Genomic DNA, 24,604 nt, shown 5'->3' with positions numbered 1-24,604 from the left:
TAACAAATAATTAAAAAATGCATAGTCCAGAAAATTGACATTTAGCATGAGGTGTATTTATGACACAAGTTAAAAAGTAAACAGTATAACACAACAAACAAGAGAAAATCTGCAGATGCTGGATTACTGCTGCTTTGTACAGGATGAGAGCTGGGTGGTGGCAGGGAGATCATAGATTCACAGCCAAGGGGAAGGAGCTGTTTCCCATCCTAGCAGTCTTTGTCCTAATGCTGCAGTACCTCCTGCCTGGTGGTACAGGGTCCAAGAGTTTGTTGGACAGATGGGAGGGTTTCCCTGACAATGCTAAGGGCCCTGTGTATGTAGCACTCCTGATAAGTATCTCAAATGGGTGGAAGGGAGACTCCGATGATCCTCTCAGCAGTCCTTGCAATTGTTTGTAATGCCCTGGTTCAGATGGCTCATATTCTTTCTCTCTGGTATGCTGTTATGTTCTGTGTACACTGTTTGCCTGGGTTACTGTTGAAGATAAGAGACAAGAAAATTGTATCCCGTCCAATTAGGAGGTCTAGATTTAGGGGAGGTTTCTCCAATGAGGGACACTAAGGTCAGGCTTGGTGGCTTTGTTGGGAGAGAAGAGAGAAGACTTTGGAGAGAAGTCATAGGAGTCGACCTGGAGCGGGACTGTGAGTTAACAAGGCCTGGGGAGATCAAAGGAGGATTGGAGAAGGGGAAACCATGAGCTCCAACTTGTGCACGTTAAACTGTTTCATTAAAATGGGCTCTTTTCCTTTTTTGCTTTTTCTTCACTAACCCTGTAGTCAAATTAAGAATTATAAAGGTAAATCTTGTACTGTATGCGATGTGCAGTCTGTTATTTCATGGTAATAGGGTAACAAAGCACACAGCCTCCACACAAACAGGGGGATTTGGGGGACTTGCACTTCAATTTCCCATGTTTGGCGAGGCCGGAGATTGTCTTCCCTAGACTTACGCAGCCGATGTAATGCGTTGTTGGGTGGTCAGATGCCTTGCAGTTCTCATATGAAATGCTGATGCAGCTGGTCAGGACTCCCATAAAAATTTGTTAGAATGGGAGCTGGTTGGATGGGGGTGGGGTGGGGGGGGGCTTGCTCATCTCAATATCCTCAAGAAGTGGAGATACTATTGCAGTTTTTTTTAGAGTTTTTGTTGCGGGACCAGGTGAGATCGTCCATTATGTGCAATTTTTAAACTTGGTGCTCCTGACTCTCCATGAAGGAGCTGTGTGTGTACAACGAGCAGTGGTCAGGCCTGCACCTTCCTAAATTCCACATTGAGATTCAAATTGTTGTCCTCACACCATTCTAACAGCTGCTCTACCTCCTCTTTGTGTACCATCTTGTTATTGTTGACGAGGCCAGATGCTACTGTGAACTTGCTTTGGTTTGAACTGGATCTAGCGGCAGAGTTATGCGTCTGTAGATTTTACGGCAGCGGGCTGAGCGTGCAACTCCATGGGTGCCGGTGCTCAGTGTGATGGAGCTACAGATATTGTTGCCAGCTCAGACTGACTGCAGTCTTTCTGATAAGAAGTCCAAGGTCCAGGTACAGAGAGACCCAGGACAATTTACTCACCAGCTTCCAAGGGGTGGGACTCAATATGATCCATAAGCAGCTGCTCAAAGCACTTCATTATTGCTTCTGGAAGGTAGTCATTGAGGTTACTGTCACCTTCTTGGGCATTGGGATGATGGTGCTTCCTCGAAGCCTACAAGGACAGTGGACTGTCCTAGAGATGTCTTTGAAGGTGTCTATGCAAACCTCTGTTAATTGGGTTGCACAGTTCCTCAGTACCAAACAGGTGTGTTATCAGGTCCCGCAGCTCTACATGTGTTGACGCTCGGTAGGGTCTATCTCACATTAGCTGCATCCAGACAGAATTCCTGCTCCTCCGGGGGTGGGGGGGAAGAGCCTTTCTCACTGGTACATTGTGCCGTGCAACAAAATCATGTGTAAAAGCTATCCAGCTTGTCAGGAAGAGAAGATTCCCTGAAACTAACCTTTCTAGTCAGAATATCCGACAGGATGCTTGACATCTTGTCTCTGGCTAAACTGCTAACTTGAGAATTATACATTTATTTTCACACTTTGCTTTCTTTCTATAATCAACTCTCAATCCATGTTACCATGTTATCCTTAAACCCATGTGTTCTCATCTAGATTGTGAATCTCGCGCGCTTTCCAAAAAGCCAAATATAGTACATCCTACTTATCTATTCCACTTGACACATCTTCAAATAATTCCAATTTATTAGTCAAAAATGGTGTTCTTTTCATAAATCAATGGTCTTTTTTCAAGGTTCTTGGTTAACAAAAGAGATTCTGCAACTGCTGAAAATCCTGAGTAACAGACACAATGCTGCAGGAATTCAATAGGCCAGGCAGCATCTATGGAGAGGAATAAAGAGAGGGGACTCTTCATTAGGGCTGGAAAGAAAGGTGTAAGAAACCAGAACATGAAGGTGGGGGAAGGTGAAGGAAGGAGTACAGACTTGATAGGTGAAGCCATGTGAGGGGGAAGATGAGTGGGTGGTGGAGGGAGGAATGAACTAAGAAACTGGGAGATGATAGGTGGAAATTGTAAAGGGCTAAAGGAGAAGGAATATGATAGGAGAGGAGAGTGGACCATGGAGAAGGAGGAAGGGGTAAGAGGGGAACCAGAATGGGGACTGGAAAAGGAAAGAAGGGCAAGGGAAGAGATATTAACAGAAGTTGGAGAAATTGATGTTCATGTCATCAGCTTGGAGGTTATCCAAATGGAATATGAGGTATTGTGCCTTCAATTTGAGCTTGGCCTCTTTGTGGCAGCAGAGGAGGCCATGGACTAACTTATTAGAATGAAAATGGAGAATAGAATAAAATGGCTGGCCTCCAGTAAATCATCCTTGTCATGGACGGAATGATTATATCCTACAGGGGGGTCTTCCAATCTATATCACTAATGTAGAGTAAGCCACACTGGGAACACCAGATACAATAGATGACCCCGTTCCTGGTTTTTGCATTATGTATTCTAGCATTTCCCTGTAATTAACACTAGGCTAAGAGGTTAGTAGTTGACTTTTTTCTGTCTCAAACTTTTTCCTGTGGACTGGGGGGTGGTGTGGGCAGTTCACACTTGTTATCGCCCATCTGCTGCCAATCCAGAGAAACAATTCAATTTAACAATTATTAGAAATTGGAAGATGATGATAGGAGCATTCATTATCTGTAAATCCTCCTCATTCAGAACTACAAATCATTGGCTCTAGCATTTATTAGCACAAATGCTCACTGACTTTTCTGGTACTATTTTTAACTCTTGCTTAGTTCCTACAATTCCTTTTTATCCCTAGACCTTTGATTCTCTAATCTAATCACAGTATTTTCTGGTCTTCACTAAGAGCCTCCAGAATACTTTTGAAGAAGAATCAAGGCTCTGCTGGAGGAAATGTGACAGCCTACTTGCAACTCAAAGTGTCCAGCAAATCCGTACAAACAAAAATGTGATAATTACTTAAAAATGGGTTTTGTCAATGGTGAATCTATGAGTTTTGGCTAAGACACAAGATACAATTCCTTCAAAGTAATGTTTGGAATACTTTAAGTCAACCTGAAAGAGGAGATCGGAGCTTTGTTTACAGATTCTACCAAAAAAAAAAATGACAGAAGGGATTTGGTAAAACTTGCCTCCCTGTAGCAAAGAGTTAACAGGAAGAAAACACATTATATAGTAGCCTGTAGTTAGAGAAAAGGGGTTGCAACTGATAGTCCAGTGTCACCAATCCTCTTAGGCTTTTGACTGACTCCAGTGTTTACTTTGGTATTTCTCTTCCATCTCCCCTGTTATATACCCTTTCTGAGCTTGTTACACTAATCCGTTGCTGCTTTGACTTGCTTTTCTCTAAATGACTGACCACCCATCCTCTCTCATTGTAGATGCAGATGACTCCATCCCGTTTGTTAATGTATGTCTCCAATTCAAATCTTGACCCATGATCCACTTCTTTAAAAAAGCCTCCTTCTCTCACTTTCAGGGATGTATTAGAAATGCAGTCCTAGCGTTTTCTTCATTCCAGAATCTAAGTCCAAGTTTCATGTAATTTTAATGTGATTCCTTCTTTGCTAATGCTCTAGATCAAACCTAAATAATTAATTATTTATTATGAATATTGTGGGTTGTTATTTTTTGACTTTCTTAGTGTTTAGGCAGCTTCTGTTAGCGCACAGTTACATTCATTTATGATTTTCCACTCTGTCTGGGATAGCTCTTACTTGCATTTGCTCAGTTATATCAAAATTTAGGAATAATCTCTGATCTCAGCTTATTACTGTTGTCCCTGGAGGTTCAACGACTAACACCATCTTGTACTCTTTCAACATAGCTCACCACTAAACATCAATTGAATTCACTAAATGAGTTTATACAGCAACATTGCCTTTTCTGCATCTCTTTATTTTCCTGCTGACTACAGATCAAAGCAAGGAAATACCTAGTCCTTTAAAAATTAAATTATAAAAGTTTAACATCCCTGGCAAGAGTGTAGTTGTTATCCTGACCTAATCACCTTTTGTAAGGTTTTTGAGAGCCCCATGTAAAGTCACTATAGTTTGCCTGATGAAGATACTGCTGTAGTTTGTTCTGGCTGATAGACCCAGAATGGAAGTGTAGTATCTGTGCCCCCAATTTACCCCCAATCACCTTGGGTGAACTGCTGTCACCCCCCCAGGGCGATATGTTGGTGTAAATATGGTGTAGTGCCCCCCCAGTACACACTTGCAATACAAATACCAGACAATACACCAAAGGCGAGGAAATAATTACAACTTTATAGTTATTTCTTAGTGATGGGTTAGTAGAAACAGATAACCTAAAGGCGCCAAATCAATAGGTTTATCAGATTGTGCAAATAATATTTTAATATGTTGGAGCTCACACCTCCGGTTCCATCCACAATGACCTTCCGAGCCTTCTGCCACCATCTGAACCGCCGACATTCAGTATCTGCGGCCCTGGAACCGTTGTCCACTCCTCACACATTCATCCTCCTCACTCACCTCCCAAAAGAGACTGCGAACTCCTGTTCAGCTCACACATACAAGATAGCATAACAATACTCTATTGGTTAGTTCCCCTCTTATCTGCAGTTATAACCCAAACATTCCAGCTGCAGAAACCCATTACAGCATTAAGTAACATTACAGAGAAGCCATTTTGTTGGCCTGTAGCATCAGGCTAACACCACAGTTAATGGTACTGAGAGCCCTACAGAAGTATGGAGGCTGATCATCTGAAAATATCCAAGGCCAAGATTATTTTTTGGATTGTTGTGAACCAAAAATTTGTATAGTCTAATCTTGATCCTATTTCTTTACGTTCCGAATGTCATAGTTGAAGGATCAGTGATCTACTTGCAAACCCGGATGGTTTGGGAATTAAGAGGGAACTTGTGATGGTCTCCACCTGCCTGTCACCATTGTCCGATGAGTTCACAGTTTTGGTGGTTACTGAAAAAAATAGGAAGTTGTATATATTCTACACTCTGTAGCAACTGTTTGTCAGTGGAGGAAGAAATTACATGGAATGTGGACGATTGGGAACCACTTTTTTTCTAAAAGGTGACTTAATGAATTAGTAGTAATTCTCTCCATTTTTAAATATTGGGAATACCAACATTTAATAGCCGTTTAGCTCTTCAGTGAACTACATGTTATTCTACCTGTTCCTGTAGGTATTCTTCTTTGTGCAACTCAATCTTTGTTTTCCTTACTTGCAGGCCCCATTTAGTTTGTGTAACATGCTGTAAGGTTTCACTGCTAATGTAATGGTTTCTCTGTAGCAGCACTATTTGGGTTATGTCTAGAGATAATGGGGTTTTGGAATGCGGGGGCTATCCAATGAGAGAAATGTCATTCTTTCTTGTGAGTCTGAAAGAGAGATTTTCATGGTCTTTTGCAGGGAGAGATAAGGAGAGAAGACGCAAATGGAAAGAGTTGGTAGACCGCCGGACAGAGTGGTCTTGGAGTGAGGGTCCGAAGGTCAGCAACGATTGGAGGAGGTCGATGGTGGACAACCGGCAGTTCAGTGAGCTCCAACGTTTGCGCATTAGACTGTTTCATGAGAACAGGTACTTTTTCTTATTTTTGTTTCTTTACTAACCATAGAGTCAAATTAAGAATTATCGATCTCAATCATTTAATCACATATTGTGTACTGTTTGTTATTTCGTGGTACTGATTTGTAACAGAGGATACATCACACAGCATCCACCCAAACAAGATTTCTGAAGTTTGGCCGAGCCGGGGGCTAACACCCCCTATACTAAGCCGCTAGTTGAAGCGAGAGTTACACTTGGATTGGCAACAACATCTCCACAATCACCATCAGCGCAAATGTGCCGCAAGGCTGTGTGCTTAACCCCTTGCTTTACTCACTTTACACTTACCACTGTGAGGCTAAGTACAGCTCCAGTGCCACATTTAAGCTGAAGACACCACTGTTGCTGGCTGAATCAAATGTGGTGATGAATCAGCATATAGGAGGGAGGTTGAAAATCTGGCTGAATGGTACCACAACAGCAACCTCTTACTCAACATCAGCAAAACCAAAGAGCTGCTCATTCAGCACAAGAGGAGGAAACTGGAGATCCATGAGCCAGTCTTCATCAGGGGATCAGAGGTGGAGAGGACCAGCAATGTTTAAATTCCTCAGCATTATCATATCATATCGTTGTCCTGGGCCCAGTATGGAAGTGCCATTACAAAGAAGCCTCCAAGAGAACCATGACCTTGTCATAGGGTTTGGAGGCTTGCATGTCTCAATGAGCCGGAAAGCTATGTTGGCTGGAGTCAGGGCCTTGTGCTTTAGTTCTTGGTAGGGTCACCCATCCCAAACAGGTCAAAGGGTAGAGGCCAGACTAAGAGATATCCACTGGTCCTCCAGGTTTGGGTGTTCAGCTCAGGGCTAAGAACCCTAACTGGTCAAAAAAATTGTCACGGAAACAGCAATGAAGAATTCTATATCTGTGTGTGACAGTATTCTTGACTCTCGACCTGGGACTTGAATGGCTGACAGTAGTGAAAACCAAGAGGCAGCTATTGGCACAATGAAGGAAACCTTGAACATTACCAGTACCAAGACCAAAATTCACTTTTGGAATGTATGAACCATGTACAACACTGATAAGCTAGCACAAATAACTACAGTAATGCGTCACTACAACCTACATATACTGGGCATCAGTGACAGCAGATGGATGGGGTCTGGCAGACTAAAGGCAGCAACTAGTGGAACAGTTTTATACCCACGAAGAGAAGATGATCAGCGTCATGATGGTGTAGCTGTCACTTTGAAGAAGGGCTTTGAGAAGTGCTTGCTGGAGTGGAAACCAGTCAACTGTAGGCTGATGAGAGTCAGGCTGAGAGTGAAGCAAGTGAACATGATAGTGATCCAGTGTTATGCTCCAACTAATGATAGTGACATTGAAGAAAAGGACGTCTTCTACGAACAGCTGCAGTCTGAGGTAGAGTTAACCCCACACCATGACATAATCATCGTCTAAATGCCAAAGTAGGAAACACCAACTCACACTTCACTATGGTCACGGGCATGTATGGATGTGGAATGATGAATAACAATGCTGAAAGACTGGTGGAATTCTGTACCATGACAATCTGGTAATAGGAGGAACCATCTTTCTATACTGTGAAATCCACAAGCTGAGATGGTTTAACACCCAATGGACATGACAAGAAGCAGATTGACCATTGAATGATCAATGGTATGTGGAGACAGTCTTTGCAGGGTGTAAAGGCAAAGGGAGAGCAGATACTTGAAATGATCACCACCTTGCTGTAGCAGTGATGAAACTTAAGTTGAGAAGCACTGGAATTAGAACACTTGTACAAAGACGTTTTGATGTTGAGAAGCTCAAGGACACTAGTGTGACATTTGTCTTCACCATTCAGCTTAAGAAAAGATTTCAGGCCTTGCACGACTTTGACGGGGTTGTATCAGTAGACAAGATTGACACAGGTGGAAATGTATTGCCTCAGTCTTCAAGGAGTCAGTGAGGCTTGTCTAGTACACAGAGCTGAAAAGGATACCAAAGAATGGATACAGCACTAAATATGGACAGCCTTAGAAGAAAGACGAAAAATTAAGAAGAAAATGTTAGATGCAAAGTCAACACATTTAAGTGAAGCTTCAAACAAGCATACACAAAAGCTAACAAAGTGAAGAGATTTGTAAGAAAGGGTAAGGGAAGCTACATGGAAGACCTTGCAGTGAAAGCTGAAGTAACAGGCATTTGAGGTGATCAGGGAAATACAGTATATACAAGATTTCAAGATTGGTATGTGGGAAGTTCCAGGCCAGATCCAGTGGTCCTGTGAGAAATAAGAATGGTCTGCTTTTGACGACTGAGGAAGTGCAAGAACTGTTCAAAGCGGAGCCATCCTGCAACTATAATCGGGAAATGGGGACGATACCCGAGGACCAGACAAAGTGAGTTATTGTGAGAATCCCCATGAAAGGAGAGCAAAGTGATTGCAACAGCTGGAGAGGCATCACACTCTTGTCAGATACCAGCAAGATCCTCACCAAAGTCATTGTCCAATGGATTACAGATGTTGTTAATGTGTGCTTCAGGAAGGGGCAAGCTGGCTTCAGGAGAAACAAAGGCTGTGTTGATCAGATTTTCATGCTGACAACATCATAGAGCAGTGCACAGAGTGGCAGAGACAACTGTCTATAAATTTTGTGGACTTTGAAGAGGCAACTATAGGGAGAGGTTCTGATGAATTCTCACATCATATGGGATCCCTTCCAAAATTGTCCAGCTTATACAGAGCTTCTATGCTAATTTCACCTGCACAGCTGAGGACTGAGCTTTGAGCTCAAGACAGAAGTGAGAAAAGGCTGTGCGATGTCGGCAATATGATTTAACCTGGTGACTGACTGGGTTATGAGGTAAACAAAGCAAGGAAGCATTAGAACGTAGAGCGTAGAAATCTACAGCACATTACAGGCCCTTCGGCCCACAACGTTGTGCTGATCATGTAACCTACTCTAGAAATTGCCTGGAATTTCCCTAGCGCATAGCCTTCCATTTTTCTAAGCTCCATGTACCTATCTAAGAATCTCTTAAAAGACCCTATTGCATCCACCTCCACCACCGTCACCAGCAGTGCACTCTCTGTGTGAAAACTTGCTCCTGACATCCCCTCTGTACCTGCTTCCAAGCACCTTAAAACTATGCCCCTTGTGTTAGGCATTTCAACCCTGGGGAAAAAAACACTTGTGGCTATCCACGTGTTCAAGACCTCTCATCATCTTATACACCTCTATCAGGTCACCCCTCATCCTCCATCACTCAACCTATTCTCATAAGGCATGCTCCCCAATCCAGGCAACATCCTTGTAAATCTGCTCTGCACCCTCTCTATAGTATCTACATCCTTCCTGTAGTGAAGCATTAGGTGGATTCCTAAAACCTTGACGTTGTGGATGACCTCGCATTACTGTCACATACACACCAGCACTTACACAAGAAATCTCAGTGCCTGTGTACCTTTGGCACAGGTAGGATTCAGAGTCAGCCAGAGATAGAATGAGAACATGATCCTCAATGTAGAGTCTTCTCCTCTCATCAAGGTACATGGCATTGACTTACTCAGCACAGGTAGATTCACCTACCTGGGCAGCTTCATTTCACAGGGTGGTGGGACCAGTTCAGACTTAGCGATGCTAGAAATGTCTTCAGATCAATAAGCAACATATGGGGATCGACTGAAGTAGGGTACCAAGGTGAAGCTCTACCCCCAGAGCTGTGTTCTCTCCACTCTTGTACAGGTCAGAATGCTGGCGTATGACAGTCAGCGGCCTTTGCCGAGCTGTCATGGTTCCACACCATGAGCCTTCAGAAGAGCCTCTGTATTTTCTGGCTGAGAAAGATCTCTGACCACACCCCTACTCTTTCAGTGTCATCAAGAGGACACGGCTGCAATCATCAACAGGAAACACTGGAGATGAATTGTGCAAGTCATGACAAGAGAGGTCATGAAGACAACACTTCATTAGACTCCTGGAAGGTAGGGGAAACACGGGAGACTGAAGCCAATTTGACGCCATACCGTAAGGGCAGAAGTGAGGTCCCTAAACCACAATAGGGAAAATCGGCAAGAATGGACAGAGATGGAGAACCTTCATTGCTGCCCTAAATGCCAGCGGCATAACAGCCAATAAGTCAGTGAGTATTACAAGGAAGGCATGGCAGCACCTCTACTTTCTTGGAAGTTTGCAAAGGTTCGGAATGTCAGCTAAATCAGACAAACTTCTATAGATGCACAATGGAGTGTGTACTAACTGTTCTTTTTATCAAAGTAAACTTTATTCATAATAAAAACTATTTACAAAAATAAACCATTCAATGCCTTATCCTTCTTTGCATTGGTAGTCAGTGCTTTCCGTACAGTCCTATTGCATTTATACACATCAATAGCACCGCAGCCACTCATGTTGCACTCTGCCGTGGTAGACTGTTACCATAATCATTGAGGGGATTCCTCCACCAACCCAGACCCTCTCTCTAGTTGGAGAACTGTGGTCTTTCCCCACCGAGTCGTCGTGACAGCTGCACCAAGCCTCAGCATGTACTCCCACAGCCTGAAGCATCCCAGTCGACAGTTTTCCTCCACAGACATCTTGATGTGCTGGCAGAGCAACAAGCTTTGGGCAGACTGAAGAACGTCTTTCACTGAGTTGATTATCTGCCAGCAGCACTTGATGTTCATCTCTGTGTGTGTCCCTGGGAACAGTCCATAGATCGGAGAATCATCTGTCACACAGCTGCATGGGATGAAAAACAACACAGTACTATGGATCTTTCTCCACACTCTCTTTGCAAACCTCCAGTCTGCAAAGAGGTGGTATCTTCCTCACTACAATCGTCCTTGGGCAGCACACTGTAGGAGTGATGCTTTGGGCATGCAGGAAGGATCAGACTAGCAGGGCCCCTCTCAGCCCCAGCTGGGCAAGTTGGTACCTGTTGGTGAGGCCTAGTGGTGAGGCATTCTGCCAGATAGCCTGGACAATCTGCTCAGGAAACCACCCCACTGTGCCCATCAAGTCCTTCTCCTGCAGTGTCTGCCAGATGTTCTGTGCTGACCACTGCCTGATGAACTTGTCATCAAAGGTATTGGTTGGGAAAAAGTTTTCCACGAAGGACAGGTAGTGCGGCAATGTCCAGCTGTCTGGGCCCTGGCATAACAGCAGGACCAGACCCATCCTGAGCAACACTGGAGACAGTTAGACCCTTGGCATATTGTGTTATTTGGTGCCCACGTACAGCCTGATGCAACCAAACACAAATATGGTCATCAGTGTGAGAGTATGTTTTTGCCCCATCATTCAGCGACTTGTGTATTGTGATCCATCTAGCCTGTTTCATCTTGGATCCCCAGATGAACCTAAACGAGTACAGCAGCCCACGCCTGATGACCTGTTTCTTCCCAGTTAACTATAAGAAGCACCCTCACCACAGTCCTAATTTCTGTTTTACCTTCCCAGTGCTCTCTAGCTAATACTTGCTGCCCTTCCGAACCAAATCCCCCCCAGCACCTTCACATAATTAGACCTGATGGTGAAGGGGACACCGGCTCGGTCAGGTTAGTTACTAAAGAGCATGGCCTCTCTTTTTGTGCGGTTAACCCTAGCCCTGAACGCCAACTCAGACTGGTTGCAGATGCTGATCAACCTGAACTCATACCTGTACAGAAGATGATGACATTGTCCATGTACAGGAAGGTTTTCACTATGGTCCCTCCAGTGCCCAGCACCCTTCTTATGCTCTCATCCTTCCTGATATCGACTGGCTGCGCCACGGCCTGGTATTGAAACATGAATGTCCCATGAAAAGTAATGGGTACAGCCCAGTCCATCACAGGTAAATCTCTTCCCACTGTCGGACTAGACTGTGTAATTGTCATTTTCCTTGTAGTTTACCTTTCTTATGCTGGTTTTCAGTTTTGGTTGCAGTTGTGGATATTGCATTAATTGTATGGGGGCTTTCTTATCAGTTGGTTTGAGCAATGGAATTTAAACAGCAAGTCTGTTATGTATGGAACTCAACGGAGTTAGCAAACTGGTATATGAGGAGCAACCAGAGTTTGGTTTGTTCTCTTTACCTTTTGTTCTTTTCCCTTTCACATCATAAGCAACAAGTTTTATGCTTCATTCTTGACTTCTGAAGAACCTCGGATCAAAAATATCAAGTTTCCAATAGCACCACTGAGCACATCTACCAGGAATGTTGTCGCAGGAAAGCAGCATCCATCGTCAGGTACCTCCACCACCCAGGGCATGCTCTCCTCTCGCTGCTGTCATCAGGAAGAAGGAACGGGAGTCTCAGGACCCACAACACCAGGTTGTCGAACAGTTATTACTGCCTAACCATCAGGCACCAGAGGAGATAACTTTACTCACCCCAACACTGAACTGACTCCACAACTTATGGGCTCATAAGTATGACTCATCTTCCTGAATTTGCTCGCTCACTTGCTTGCTTATTTATCTATCTATCTATCTATCTATCTATCGATTTATTTATTATGTATTTGTTTATTTATTATTGTTTTGTTTTCTCTTTTGTATTTGCACAATTATTTGTCTTTTGCACATTGGTTTGTCTATCTTCATTATGTGCAGTTTTTCATTGGTTCTTGTGTTTATTCGTATTTACTATGATGCAAGAAAATGAATCTCTGAGTAATATATTGTGATACGTGTGCACATTGAGAGTAAATTTACTTTGAACTTTGATCCAGTTGTGGTCAAATTATCTTTCGCAGTGGTTTCTTCACCAGTCACGTTTCTGTCGATTCAACATTTGATCATGCTATTCCCGCACTCGGTGTAGTTGCTTCACATTGATGACATTCTACAAATGGTGACACTGTGGCTGTCAGCATAACGCCATCACAGTGTCAACTGTAAGATCAGTGTTCAAATACCTGCTGTCTGAAAGGAGTTTGTAAATTCTTCCCATGACTGTATTGGCTTCCTCGAGGAGTTTCAGTTTCCTTCCAAGTTTTAACGATGCTTGGTTAGGGTTAGTAAGTTGTGGGCATGCTATGTTGGTGGCAGAAACATGGCCACGCTTGCAGACTGGCTCCAGTACAATTTTCGTTGATTTGATTTGACGACAAATAAAGCTAATCTTAAATCAACTGGCCAGACGGCACCTCTCAGACACCTACTCGTAGTCCCCTCTTGAAGTAGACCCCATTCAGAATCATCAGGCCATTGTCTGCTGCACCATTACCAATCTCATCTTTCATCCTCCACCACCATCCTCACAGTTCCCTTATTCAGCACAGCTCGTTTCTACCTTTTACCCAAGATCCACAAGCCAGGATGTCTGGGAAGGCTCATTGTTTCTGCTTCCTCTTGTCCCACTGGACTCGTGTCTGACTCCCTTTGGTTCAGTCCCCTCCCACCTTCATCTGTAACTTTTCACACGCTCTTGATCTCTTCAACAATTTTCAGTTCCCTGTCCCTGACTGCCTTATTTTCATTATGGATGTCCAGTCCCTTTGCGTTCCTACCGTAAAGCTCTTCACATTTGTTTACAGAACAGACCTATCCAGTTCCCTTCCACCACCTCCCTCCTCTATTTGGCGAACTGATTCTCAGGTGCATCTATTTCTCTTCCAGCTTCTGCCACTTTCTCCAGACCCATGGGCAGCTGCATAAGCCCCAGCAATACCTGCCTTTTTGTTGGCAATGTTAACCAGCCATGTCCAAGTCTTCACTGCTAACATCCCCCAACACTTTTTGAGCTGCACTGACAAATTTATTGAGGCTGCTTCATGCTGACCTTGTCAATTTTCTCAACTTTGGCTCCAACTTCCACCCTGACTTTAAATTCACTTGGTTCATTTCTGACACCTCTCTCCCCTTTTTGATCTCTCTGTCTCCATCTCTGTGAACAGACTATCTATTGATATCTTTGATAAAGCTACAGACTCTCAGAGCTACCATATTTTGACTTCCTAATCTGTCAATTGTAAAAATGCCATTCACTTTTCTCAGTTCCTCCATCTCCACCAGTTCTGTTCTCTGGAGGAGGCTTTCCTTTTGAGAACACCTGAGACGTTCTCCTTCTTCAAAGAACAAAATTTCCCTTCCTCTACCACTGTTTCTGTGCTCATCTATCTCTCATCCATTTCCCAGAATCTGCCCTCACCTCATCTCCTGCCACCTTACTTATCCTTACTGTTATGTTTTGTAACTTCAAAACGTTGAACTAATTCAAATGAAAAAAAGAGAACCAATAGATGAGTCTTCACTCCCTACTTTAAGTGAGGTGCGCACTTTTCACATGTAGTTTCATGACATATGCAATTCACATAGTTTTATATATAATCTGTAATGAATTACTTAAACAAATAAATAATGCTTAATCATCAAAATATTTACATTATTACTTGAACATTACTGAAATATTAAGTACTCCCTGCTTTGCTATAAACTCTTAACTCAACAGAGAATGCATTTCCACTATATACACAGCATACTATACACAGTCCTTATACAGATATCTACAGATTGGTCAGTTTTTAAATTGTTCTATTCAGGCCCAAAGCTGTGGAGGATTTCTTACTCTTGTGGGATAACATCTTTCCTGTCAAGGGGATCACTCTGCTTGGCAGGTGAGAGTTAAGGCTGTGAAACAATCTCAGGTTCCAGTGACTCCTCTGTGTTGATTGTAGGAGTTGACTCTGGGACTAAAGGAGGTGTTTCTGACAGCTCTGGACACCTTTCTTCTCAAACAATTGACTCTGTTCTCCTCAACTGATCGGTGTGTCATCCACAGATAACATCAGACGCAATCTCCGCTGTGTAGGAGTCTGGTCCAATTCTGCACTTATTCCTTCAGAGAACTCAGTTTTGATCACCTCTGTAGTCCTTCACCTGGACTGTTTGGTTAGAAATGAAACATTGAACCTTCTTGTTTGAGCAGCCTTCTGTTTGCCTCAGCTGCTCGCCCTGAGATTGGATTTGAGGAGATCCAGGCATGAGTGTTGGGATGACCCATGAATGGCATAGCTGGTGAGTTGTTGGGTGTGGAGTGTGTAGCATTGTGATATGCAAGGAGGAAATTGGTGAGCTTCTGATTCAATATCAATGAATTGTGTTTTTTATTTTTTGGACAAACCTTTTCGCCAAGCCATTTGCAGCTGGGTTGTACAGTGCAGACATAATATCTTGTATTCCTTTCATTTTCAGGAATGACTGAAAATGTTCTACCATAAACTGTGGTCCATTGTCACTGGCTAAGTGTTCTGGAACACCATTCCTTGAGAAGAGGCTTCTCAACCCATCAACAGTGTCTGCGCTTGTAGTGGAGGCAACTGGAAACACTTCTGGATACTTTGTAACTGCATCCACTACTACCAAGAAATTTAGGTCCATGAATTGTCCAGCACAATCCACCTGAATATACTGCCAGGGCATTGCAGGCCATTGCCAGGGATGGAGAGGCTCTTGGCATCTTCAGGACATGTTGGTATGATGCACAGAGCATGGCAAGCTGCTCAATCTGCTGATCTATCCCAGGCCACTAGGCAAAACTTCAAGCCCACACTTTCATTTTAACCACACCTAGATAATCAGTATGTAGCTCACCCAACACTAAAGCTCTCAGCTTGGATGGTACAACAACTGTCAATCATCACATAAAGTAACCTCGGTCAAGGGCAAGTTCATTCCAGCACTGGTAAAAATGGGGGAACTGGAGTTTCTGCTACCCACTCTGGCCATTTTGGGTGGCTATGTAGACTTGAGGAAGTGTGGGGTCTTTTCTGGTTTGGATCATCTCTGCTATAATAGGGAGACCTCTGATTTGCATAAGGAATAGTATATCAAGAGGAATGTCATTTTCAGTAATTTTTTCTGGTACTTCCTTTTCCAAGGGTAAATGGGACAATCCATGATTAGTTGTTCACTTGAATTTCATTTTGTAATTGTGTCCTCCCAGAACTAGAGCCCATCTCTGCATTTGTGCTGCTGCTGTTAGTGGAACACCTTCTGTAGATTGAATATGGAAACTAGTTGTTGATGATCAGTAACGAGGGTAAACGCTCTCTCATACACGTACTGGTTGAAAAATTTTACACCCCATACCAGTCTTGAGGCCTCTCTGTCAATCTGTGTGTAATTTTTCTCTGCAGTGATAATGGAACGTGATGTAAACCCTATGGGGCGCTCACTTCCATCGCTCAGAACAGGTGACATGACTGCACCTATACTGTGAGGTGAGGTGTTATAGGCAAGCTTCACTGGACAACATGGATCACAGTGTGCGAGTACAGTGTCTGACGTCACCATTCCTTTTACCTTTTGGAAAGCCACCTCACACTGCTTTGTCCATTTCTTACTGATCTACAGCAATGAGTCAAGGGGTGGAGAACAGTAGCCAGTTTTGGCAGGAGCCTGTTGTAGTAATTGACAAATCCTAAAAAGGACTGCAACTGTGTTACGTCCATTGGCCTTGGGGCATCCACCACTGCTTGAGTTTTCTCAGCCCACTTGTGTAATTCACGTGTGCCAATGGTGTGACCACAGCAAGTGATGCTTGGTAGGAAGAATTCATACTTGTTGCATCATGCTCTGAATCCATTATCTTCTAATATTTTTAACATTGCCTTGAGGTTTCAGAGATGTTCCTTACCATCCTTACTGGTAACAATAATATCATCCAGGTAACACTGACTGCTTGTGCAGCCTCTCAGTACCTGGTCCACAGCTTTCTGCCAGAGTACAGGGGCAGATACTACTCCAAAAATGAGCCTATTATAGTAATAAATCCCTTTATGAGTTTTAATGATGAGAAATATGTTGGACTCTTCCATCTCCATCTGTAGATAGGCCTCAGCTAAGTCCACTTTGCTGAAGTGTTTTCCTCCAGAAGGGTTTACAAATATATCCTCTATCCTGGGAAGAGGGTATTAATCTACTTTCAGTACTGGGTTGATGGTGACCTTAAAATCACCACAGATCCAGACAGACTCATTCTTCTTGGCTACTGGGACCAAAAGAAAAAGCATTGCCCATGGGTTCCACTCAACCTTGGATAAAATTCCTTCAACCTCAATGCAATTTAACTCACTGGCTACTTTATCACAGACAGTACAAGGAACCAGCTTTGCAACACTTGGGTTTTGAGGGGATGATGGTATTGGGTGTGGCATTTTCATCTGACACTGTTTTACCCTTGATATGTTTGTGGTTTCCAGTGCCATTCTTGAACAATCCTCTGGTATCATCCCGTACTTTTCTTAATTCACTTTCAGTTGGCTTCATTACTGGGGATGTGTCATGCAAACGGTAGATGAATTTCCATCAATTTGCAGTCGTCTCAGCCAATCACACCCCCAGAATGTTGGCTCTCCTGTTTTTACCACATACAAAGCCGCTGTGACTTGTTAGTTACAAATGACACTCTCACAGGAATGATTTTTTTCTCCAGGATAAGTTTTTCATTGGATATCTGCAGACTTGAGTTTAATATCTTTGAAGTACCTTTCAAACTCATTTTGTGGAATGACTGAAATAGCCAAACCAGTGTCCAATCTTAATTAATTTGCTGTTCCTTTCTGGTGTAAGCCATATTGCTTGTCTATTGCTAGTTTTCACATGGTAAATCTCAAGGCTACCTAATTCTGTGTCACTCTCATCAGGATCATCTTACCATACAGGGAGACCATTCAATAGTCACGTGACAGCAGAGTTGAAGCTATCCTTGGTGGTGTATGCTTTGAAGCTTTTGCAGATTCTGCCATTGGAGGTCATAGATTATAGATCAGTTTTTGGGTAAAGAAATGGCATATGGAATTTAATCTGGAATAAATTTGAAGTGTTGCATTGGGGAAGTAAATTCCAATCTTAAAGTATATAGTAAATAGCAAGATTTATAGAGGGACCTTGGGATACTGTCTAAAACTCCCTGAAAATGACAAAATAAGTAGGTTTATTTTCATCAGTCATGGTGTTAAGTATGAAAGTTGGAATGTTAAGTTACAGCTGTATTTTAGCTAGGCCAAATATATGGAACAGTGAGTGGTGTTGGTCAACACATTAAAGAATGTACAGCTTTTGCAGAGGGTGCAAAAGAGCATTACTGGGTCAGAATTAGCTATAAGGATAACCTTGGATAACTTTTCCTGGAGTGTCTAAGGTTGAGGGGTGATATTATAGAAGTTTATAAATTTATCAAAGGCAGAGACAGAGTAGGTGGTTAGAGGCTTTATCCCAGTATGAGGCCCTCCATTGGTCAGGGTTGACCAGCTGAGCAGTCTATGTTCTGCACAAGCCAGGGCAGTACAATGTGAAGAGCAAGCTCTTGCCCATATAGCAGGCTCCCTCTTTCCGCATGACTGATGAATCCAAAGGAAAAGCAGAGACTGATACAGTTTGGCTCCAGCAGCATCGCTGGTCAGCATTGAACTCAATATAGGACTGTCTTAGGGACTCCAGCTCCAGATTTTCCTTAAAGTTTACTCCCTAAGCCTTCCCCATGAGTGGGTGTAGCTACAAGGCAGGGGAGGTTTGAGACCAGAGTTTTCCCTCTCCCAGATGAGCTGCTGGCCACAGCTGGTGAGCCTTGCCTGCCTGAATCCCACGGTGGATATGACAAATACTAGGGAAGTTGTTAATGATGAAAGGGGTTGAGTTTAAAGGATATTTACAAAGAAAGTATTTTACACAGAGAGTTATATGTGCTTAGAACATGCTGCCAGCTGAAGTTATAGAAGGAGATACTAACATTTAAGATGTATTTGGACTGACACATCAACAGAGCAAGAAAGAGGGGATATAAACTCTTACAGATTGAAGGAATCGATTGAGAGTAGCATGCGAGTAAAATGCCATGGAGATGAGGAAAGAACGGAGAATTAGACTTGTTCAAGAAAATAGTTCTGGCACAACAGGTCAGATTCTTTTCTTCCTGACTCAGCTAAACTATTACCATGTAAATAAAAAAAAAATGATTGAAAGAGTGATGGAACTTGAAATAAATAAGCCTTTGGGACCTAATGTGTAGTGGTACTGAAGTAAATACAAATAGGGGTTAGGTGTTTGTCACAATGTTTCGAAGATCTCTTGATTAATAGGAATTGAAGCATTCTTTAAAAAATTGCCAATGCCATTCCATTATTTAAGTATTGTGTGAAGTGGTAACACATGCTTAGTCCAGGTTGTATGCTTATTCAGTTGCCAAAGTTGTAAAAGTAACTGTGTAAACTGCAAATGGAATATCAATCTGAACCATTTGTTTCCTATAGGCTCAAAACTGTGCATCTTCAATCCATTCATCGGTGGATGGGGAGTCACAATGATGCTAAATTGCAACACCTTTGCATTCATCTACAAAAACAGCTTAATTTCTACCTCTGATGTCTTTCCTCTTCCTTTTCAGGGTGGGTGGGGTTCTGTTGAAGACCCTGACCTGGAGTTACACTCAAACATCGGTTCTCTGTGGTGGTGAGACCCGCTCTCAGTGTCTCATGACCGGCCGCTTTTCGATGTCCCAAGGACACGAACACGCCGCCGACTGAAGCATCGTGGGAGAGAACGGAACATCGGGAACAGCGGATCAGCTCTCGGAGGCTGTGTGCTCAGTGAGCCGCGTGCTCTCTCGTCAGTTGGAGAGAGATTGCTGCTGGCTCTCAAGTCACAGAACACCGCCACAAAGGGGCACCTCTTTTTCCCTTTACAATGAAGGGAGACAGCCTGTGGCATCTGGAATTGTCGGGTGAACGATTTGTTCTTGTTGCACTGCTCACCATGGTCTTTATTGAGGGCTTTGCTTTTGCGTGCTTGGTGGGTGGAGGGTACTGATGCTTTTTTGTGGAAGTGGGTGGGGTGGGGGAGGGCATGGCTTTGCAGTTGTTTGTGTGTTGGGGGGTAGTTAGGGAGTCTTTAGGGCTCAAAAATTTTGGCTGTTGCTCATTCATTAGGGCACTTCTGTTTTGTGGATGTCTGTGAGGAAAAAGAATCTCAGGATGTATAAGAACATAAGAGTAAGGAGCAGGATGTATAAGAACATAAGAGTAAGGAGCAGGAGTAGGCCATTGGGTCCATTGAGCCTGCTCCGCCATTCAATATGATCATGGCTGATCTGTATGTGATATACATTTCTCAGATATTAAATGGAAATATGGAAAGACTAAATTATTCATGAGCTGATTAATTCCAGGGCTACAGTTCCACATGGATCTCCTCCTTCCTGCCACAGCTCTGCTGAAAACTGACTGCTATAGGGGCAGCATAGGAGGTGGAAGGTGACCCTTTTCACTTATACATCCCCTCATTTCCTTGTAAATGTGACTGAGAAGAAGAGAGTGGGCTGGAAGCAAGTTGAAGGGGAGGTAGGAGAAGTGGCTGCTGAAGTGATTCAGCTCAAGTGGGGGAGAGGCCTAGGAAGATTTCCAGAGCCTTACTTGAACCAATGAGTTCTGACTCTTGGAACTGCAGCTTCAGAAAAGACTTATTAGCATTTCATCTCACTGTTCAATGCATATACATGTACCCAAATACGCAGACATCTATCTCACAGTGACAACATTTCTTTAATATCTTTGATAAATTCCTCAGTGCCTCAGCCCTCAGGACAACTCCTGAAGTCCATTGCTCACATCACATAACCATGATAATTGGCCTTCTCTTAAATCTCCTTGGTCTAAGGAGAGTAATGACATTGTCACCAATCTCTGCTTACACTCCAATGCACATTTCACTCACTCAATCATATCATTACAACACTTTGATAATAAATTATGCCTCTGTCAGTTAAGGTTTGGGCAGATGGGGCTCGTCAGCCATAGTTGGCAGCTCAACTAGGAGAAGGGAAGCTCTGATTTCAAATTCTGCTGCCTTGCGGCTATACCCACACGTGGGGAAGGCTTGAGGAGTAAACCTCAAGGAAAGATCTGGAACTGGAGTCCACTAGGCAGTCCGACATTGAATTCAAGATTGGCTGGTGACTCCAGCGATGTCGCTGATGCCAAACGGCATCAGTCTCTGCCAATCCTTTGGATTCATCATCTGCATGGAGAAGGGAGCCTGCTGCATAGGCAACAGCTCTCCATACTGTACTGTCCTGGCTTGCGTATTGGCTGATGGCGACAATGTAGACAGTAAGCACACAACATCCATGGTCAACCTTGACCAATGGAGGTCCTCAATCAGTTAAGGTGACTCACAGATGGAAGGTATACTAACTAGACAGAGACTCACCAAGCTGTCCATAAGATCGTGAGACACAGGAGCAGAATTAGGCCATTTGGCCTATCGAATCTGCTCTGCCATTCAATCATGGCTGATTCTTTTTTTCCCCCTCCTCAGCCCCACTCCCTGGCTTTCTCCCCATAACCTTTGATGCCATGGCCAATCAAGAACCTATCAAGCTCTGCCTTAAATAGACCCAACAACCTGGTCTCCACAGCTGCCTGTGCTAACAAATTCCACAAATTCACAGCCCTCTGGCTGAAGAAATTTCTCTGCATCTCTGTTTTAAATGGACACCCCTCTTTCCTGAGGCTGTGCCCTCTTGTCTAAGATTCCCCCACCATGGGAAACATTCCTTCTACATCTACTCTGTCTAGGCCTTTCAACATTTGAAATCTTTCAATGAGATCCCCCCTCATCCTTCTAAGTTCCAGCGAGTACAGACCTAGAGCCATCAAACATTCCTTGTATGATAACCCTTTTATTCTTGGAATCATTCTTGTGAACCTCCTCTGAACCATCTACAATGCCAGCAAATCTTTTCTTAGATGACGGGCCCTAAACTGTTCACAATACTCAAGCTGAGGTCCCACCAGTCCCTTATAAAGCCTCAGCAATTCGTCACTGCCCTTGTATTCTAGACTTCTTGAAATGAATGCTAACACTGCATTTGTCTTCCACACTACTGACTCAGCCTGCATTAACCTTCAGGGTGTTCTACACAAGGACTCCCAAGTCCCTTTGCTTCTCAGTTTTTTGGATTTTCTCCCCATTTAGAAAATAGTCTGCACATTTATTTTTACTACCAAAGTGCATGCATTTTCCAATATTGTATTTCATTTGTCACTCTCTTGCCCATTCTCCTAATCTAAGTCCTTCTGCAGCCTTCTTGTTTCCTCAACACTACCTGCCCCTCCACCAATCTTCATATCATCTGCAAACTTGGCAACAAAGCCATCTATTCCATCATCTAAGTCATTGATATACAGCATAAAAAGAAGTGGTCCCAACACTGACCCCTGCGGAACACCACCAGTCACTGGCAGTCAGCCAGATAAGGATCCTTTTATTCCCACTTGCTACCTCCAACCAATCATCCCATGTTCTAACCATGCCAGTAACTTTCCTGTAATACTATGGGCTCTTAACTTGTTAAGCAGCCTCATGTGTGACATCTTGTCAAAGGCTTTCTGAAAGTCCAAATATACAACACCCACTGCATCCACTTTACCTTAAGAATTTCCCTTAAGGAAATCATGCTGACTTTGTCCTATCTTGTCCTGTGCCACCAAGTAATCCATAACCTCATCCTTAACAACTGTCTCCAACATCTTCCCAACTACTGAGGTCAGGTTAACTGGAATATAATTTCCTTTCTGTTGCCTTCTTCCTTTCTTAAAGAGTGGAGTGATATTTGCAATTTTCCTGTCCTCTGGCATTATACCAGAGTCCAATGATTTTTGGAAGATCGATACTAATGCCTTCACAATTTCTACCGCTACCTCTTTCAGAATCCTAGGGTGCAGTGCATTCGGTCAGGTTGACTTATATACCCTTAGGCCTTTCAGCTTTTGAGCACCTTCTCCCCTCTAATAGTAATTGCACTCACTTCTCTTCCCTCACACCCTTCAACACCTGGCACACTGCTGGTGTCTTCCACAGTGAAGACTGATGCAAAATACTCATGTTATTCATCTGCCACCTCCTTGTCCGCTGTTGTTATTTCTCTGGCCTCATTTTCTAGCAATCATATATTCACTCTTTTATTTTTTTTACATACTTGAAAAAGCTTTTACTATCCACTTTGATATTGTTTGCCAGCTTGCTCTCATATTTCACCTTTCCCTCCTAATGATTCTTTTAGTGGCTTTCTGTAAGTTCTTAAAAGCTTCCCAATCCTCTATCTTCCTGCTACTTTTTGCTTCATTGTATGCCCTCTTTTTATGCTTGCACATTAGCTTTGACTTCCCTTGTCAGCCACATTTGTACTATTTTGCCATTTGAGTACTTCTTCATTTTCAGAATACATCTACTCTGCACCTTCCTCATTTTTCCCAGAAACTCACACCATAGCTGCTCTGCTGGCATCCCTGCCAGCATCACCTTGGGCTCGGATGCAACCCGTCAGTTTGTACAGGTCATACCTACCCCAGGAGAGATCCCAATGATCCAAGAATCTGAAGCCCTGCCCCTGCCCCAGCTTCTCAGCCACATATTAATCTGCCAAATCATCCTGTTTCTACCCTCACTGGCGCATGGCACAGATAGCAATCCAGAAATTACTACCTGCTTCTCAGCTTTCTGCCTAGTGCTCTAAATTCTCTCTTCAGGATTTCTTTGCTTATCCTTCCTATGTTGTTGGTAACAATAAGTACCAGGACATCTGGCTGCTCGCCCTCCTCCTCCAAAATGCTGTGGATGCAATCCGAGATGACCCTGACTCTGGCAACTGGGATGCAATATACTGTCTGGGTGTCCTGTTCATGTCCACAGAATTTCCTGTGTGTTCCTTGACTACTGAGTCCCTTATCACTACTGTTCCTTTCTTCTCACTCTTTCCCTTCCGCACCACAGCCCCATGTCAGTGCCAGTATCCTGGTCTCTGTGGCATTCCCCTGGGAGGTCAACCCCCACAACAGTATTCAAAGCGGTATACTTATTATGGAGAGGAACGGCCATGGGAGTGCTCTGCACTAACTGCTTATTCACATTCCCATTTCTCTTGATAGTCACCCAGCTACCTGCCCCATGCAACTTTGGGGTGACTACTTCCCGGTAACTCCGATCGATGATCCTCTCTCTTGTACAAGCCTAAGGTCATCCAGCTGCTGCTGCAGATCCCTAACACGGTCTTCAAGGAGCTAGACTTCACTCTGGGTCTCCCAGGACTCCCAACAACCGGCGTGAAGAGCATGCAACAGTCATTTACTACACTAGGTACAGCAAGAGGGAAAACAAAAGGGAACCTTAACTGAAACTTACCCAAATCCAATGCCTCTTTTGAGCTGGGGCCTCATTCAAACCAAATCTTGACACCCTTACTCTCACCATTGGCCTACCCCCAACAATGGCTGCCCAGCTTGTCCCTTCTGTACTTCTACCTAATTCACTGTGCACTGCTCCCACTGCTGATTGGGCTGCCTGTCACGGAATGTCATCCTCCCAATGGATGATATTCTACCACAGAATTGAGGTGGTGTTGGTAATTATCCCTCCTGGTGCTATAGGTACTATACATATGAAAGGTATGTGAGTATCCTTATCATGCCTTACTTTTCCTTAAGTGCAAGGAATGTTCTTTATTGTCTGCATATTTGCTTTGTCTATGTGTAT

At 43.5% G+C, this 24,604-nt stretch overlaps 1 long non-coding RNA gene across 1 annotated transcript in view; it reads left to right on the top strand.

The window, feature by feature from the left end:
• The window catches only part of LOC132392285 (uncharacterized), a 43,962-nt gene extending 24,145 nt beyond the window's left edge, over positions 1-19,817 (top strand). The window contains exons 2-3 of the long non-coding RNA XR_009511483.1: positions 5,939-6,107; positions 19,461-19,817. This is a non-coding gene — a long non-coding RNA (uncharacterized LOC132392285). The remainder of the gene's footprint in view (positions 1-5,938; positions 6,108-19,460) is intronic.
• The last annotated feature ends 4,787 nt before the right edge of the window (positions 19,818-24,604 follow it).

Source organism: Hypanus sabinus, chromosome 4, assembly GCF_030144855.1.
Source record: "Hypanus sabinus isolate sHypSab1 chromosome 4, sHypSab1.hap1, whole genome shotgun sequence".
Classification (NCBI taxonomy): domain Eukaryota; kingdom Metazoa; phylum Chordata; class Chondrichthyes; order Myliobatiformes; family Dasyatidae; genus Hypanus; species Hypanus sabinus.
This window is presented reverse-complemented; position numbering and strand designations above follow the sequence as displayed.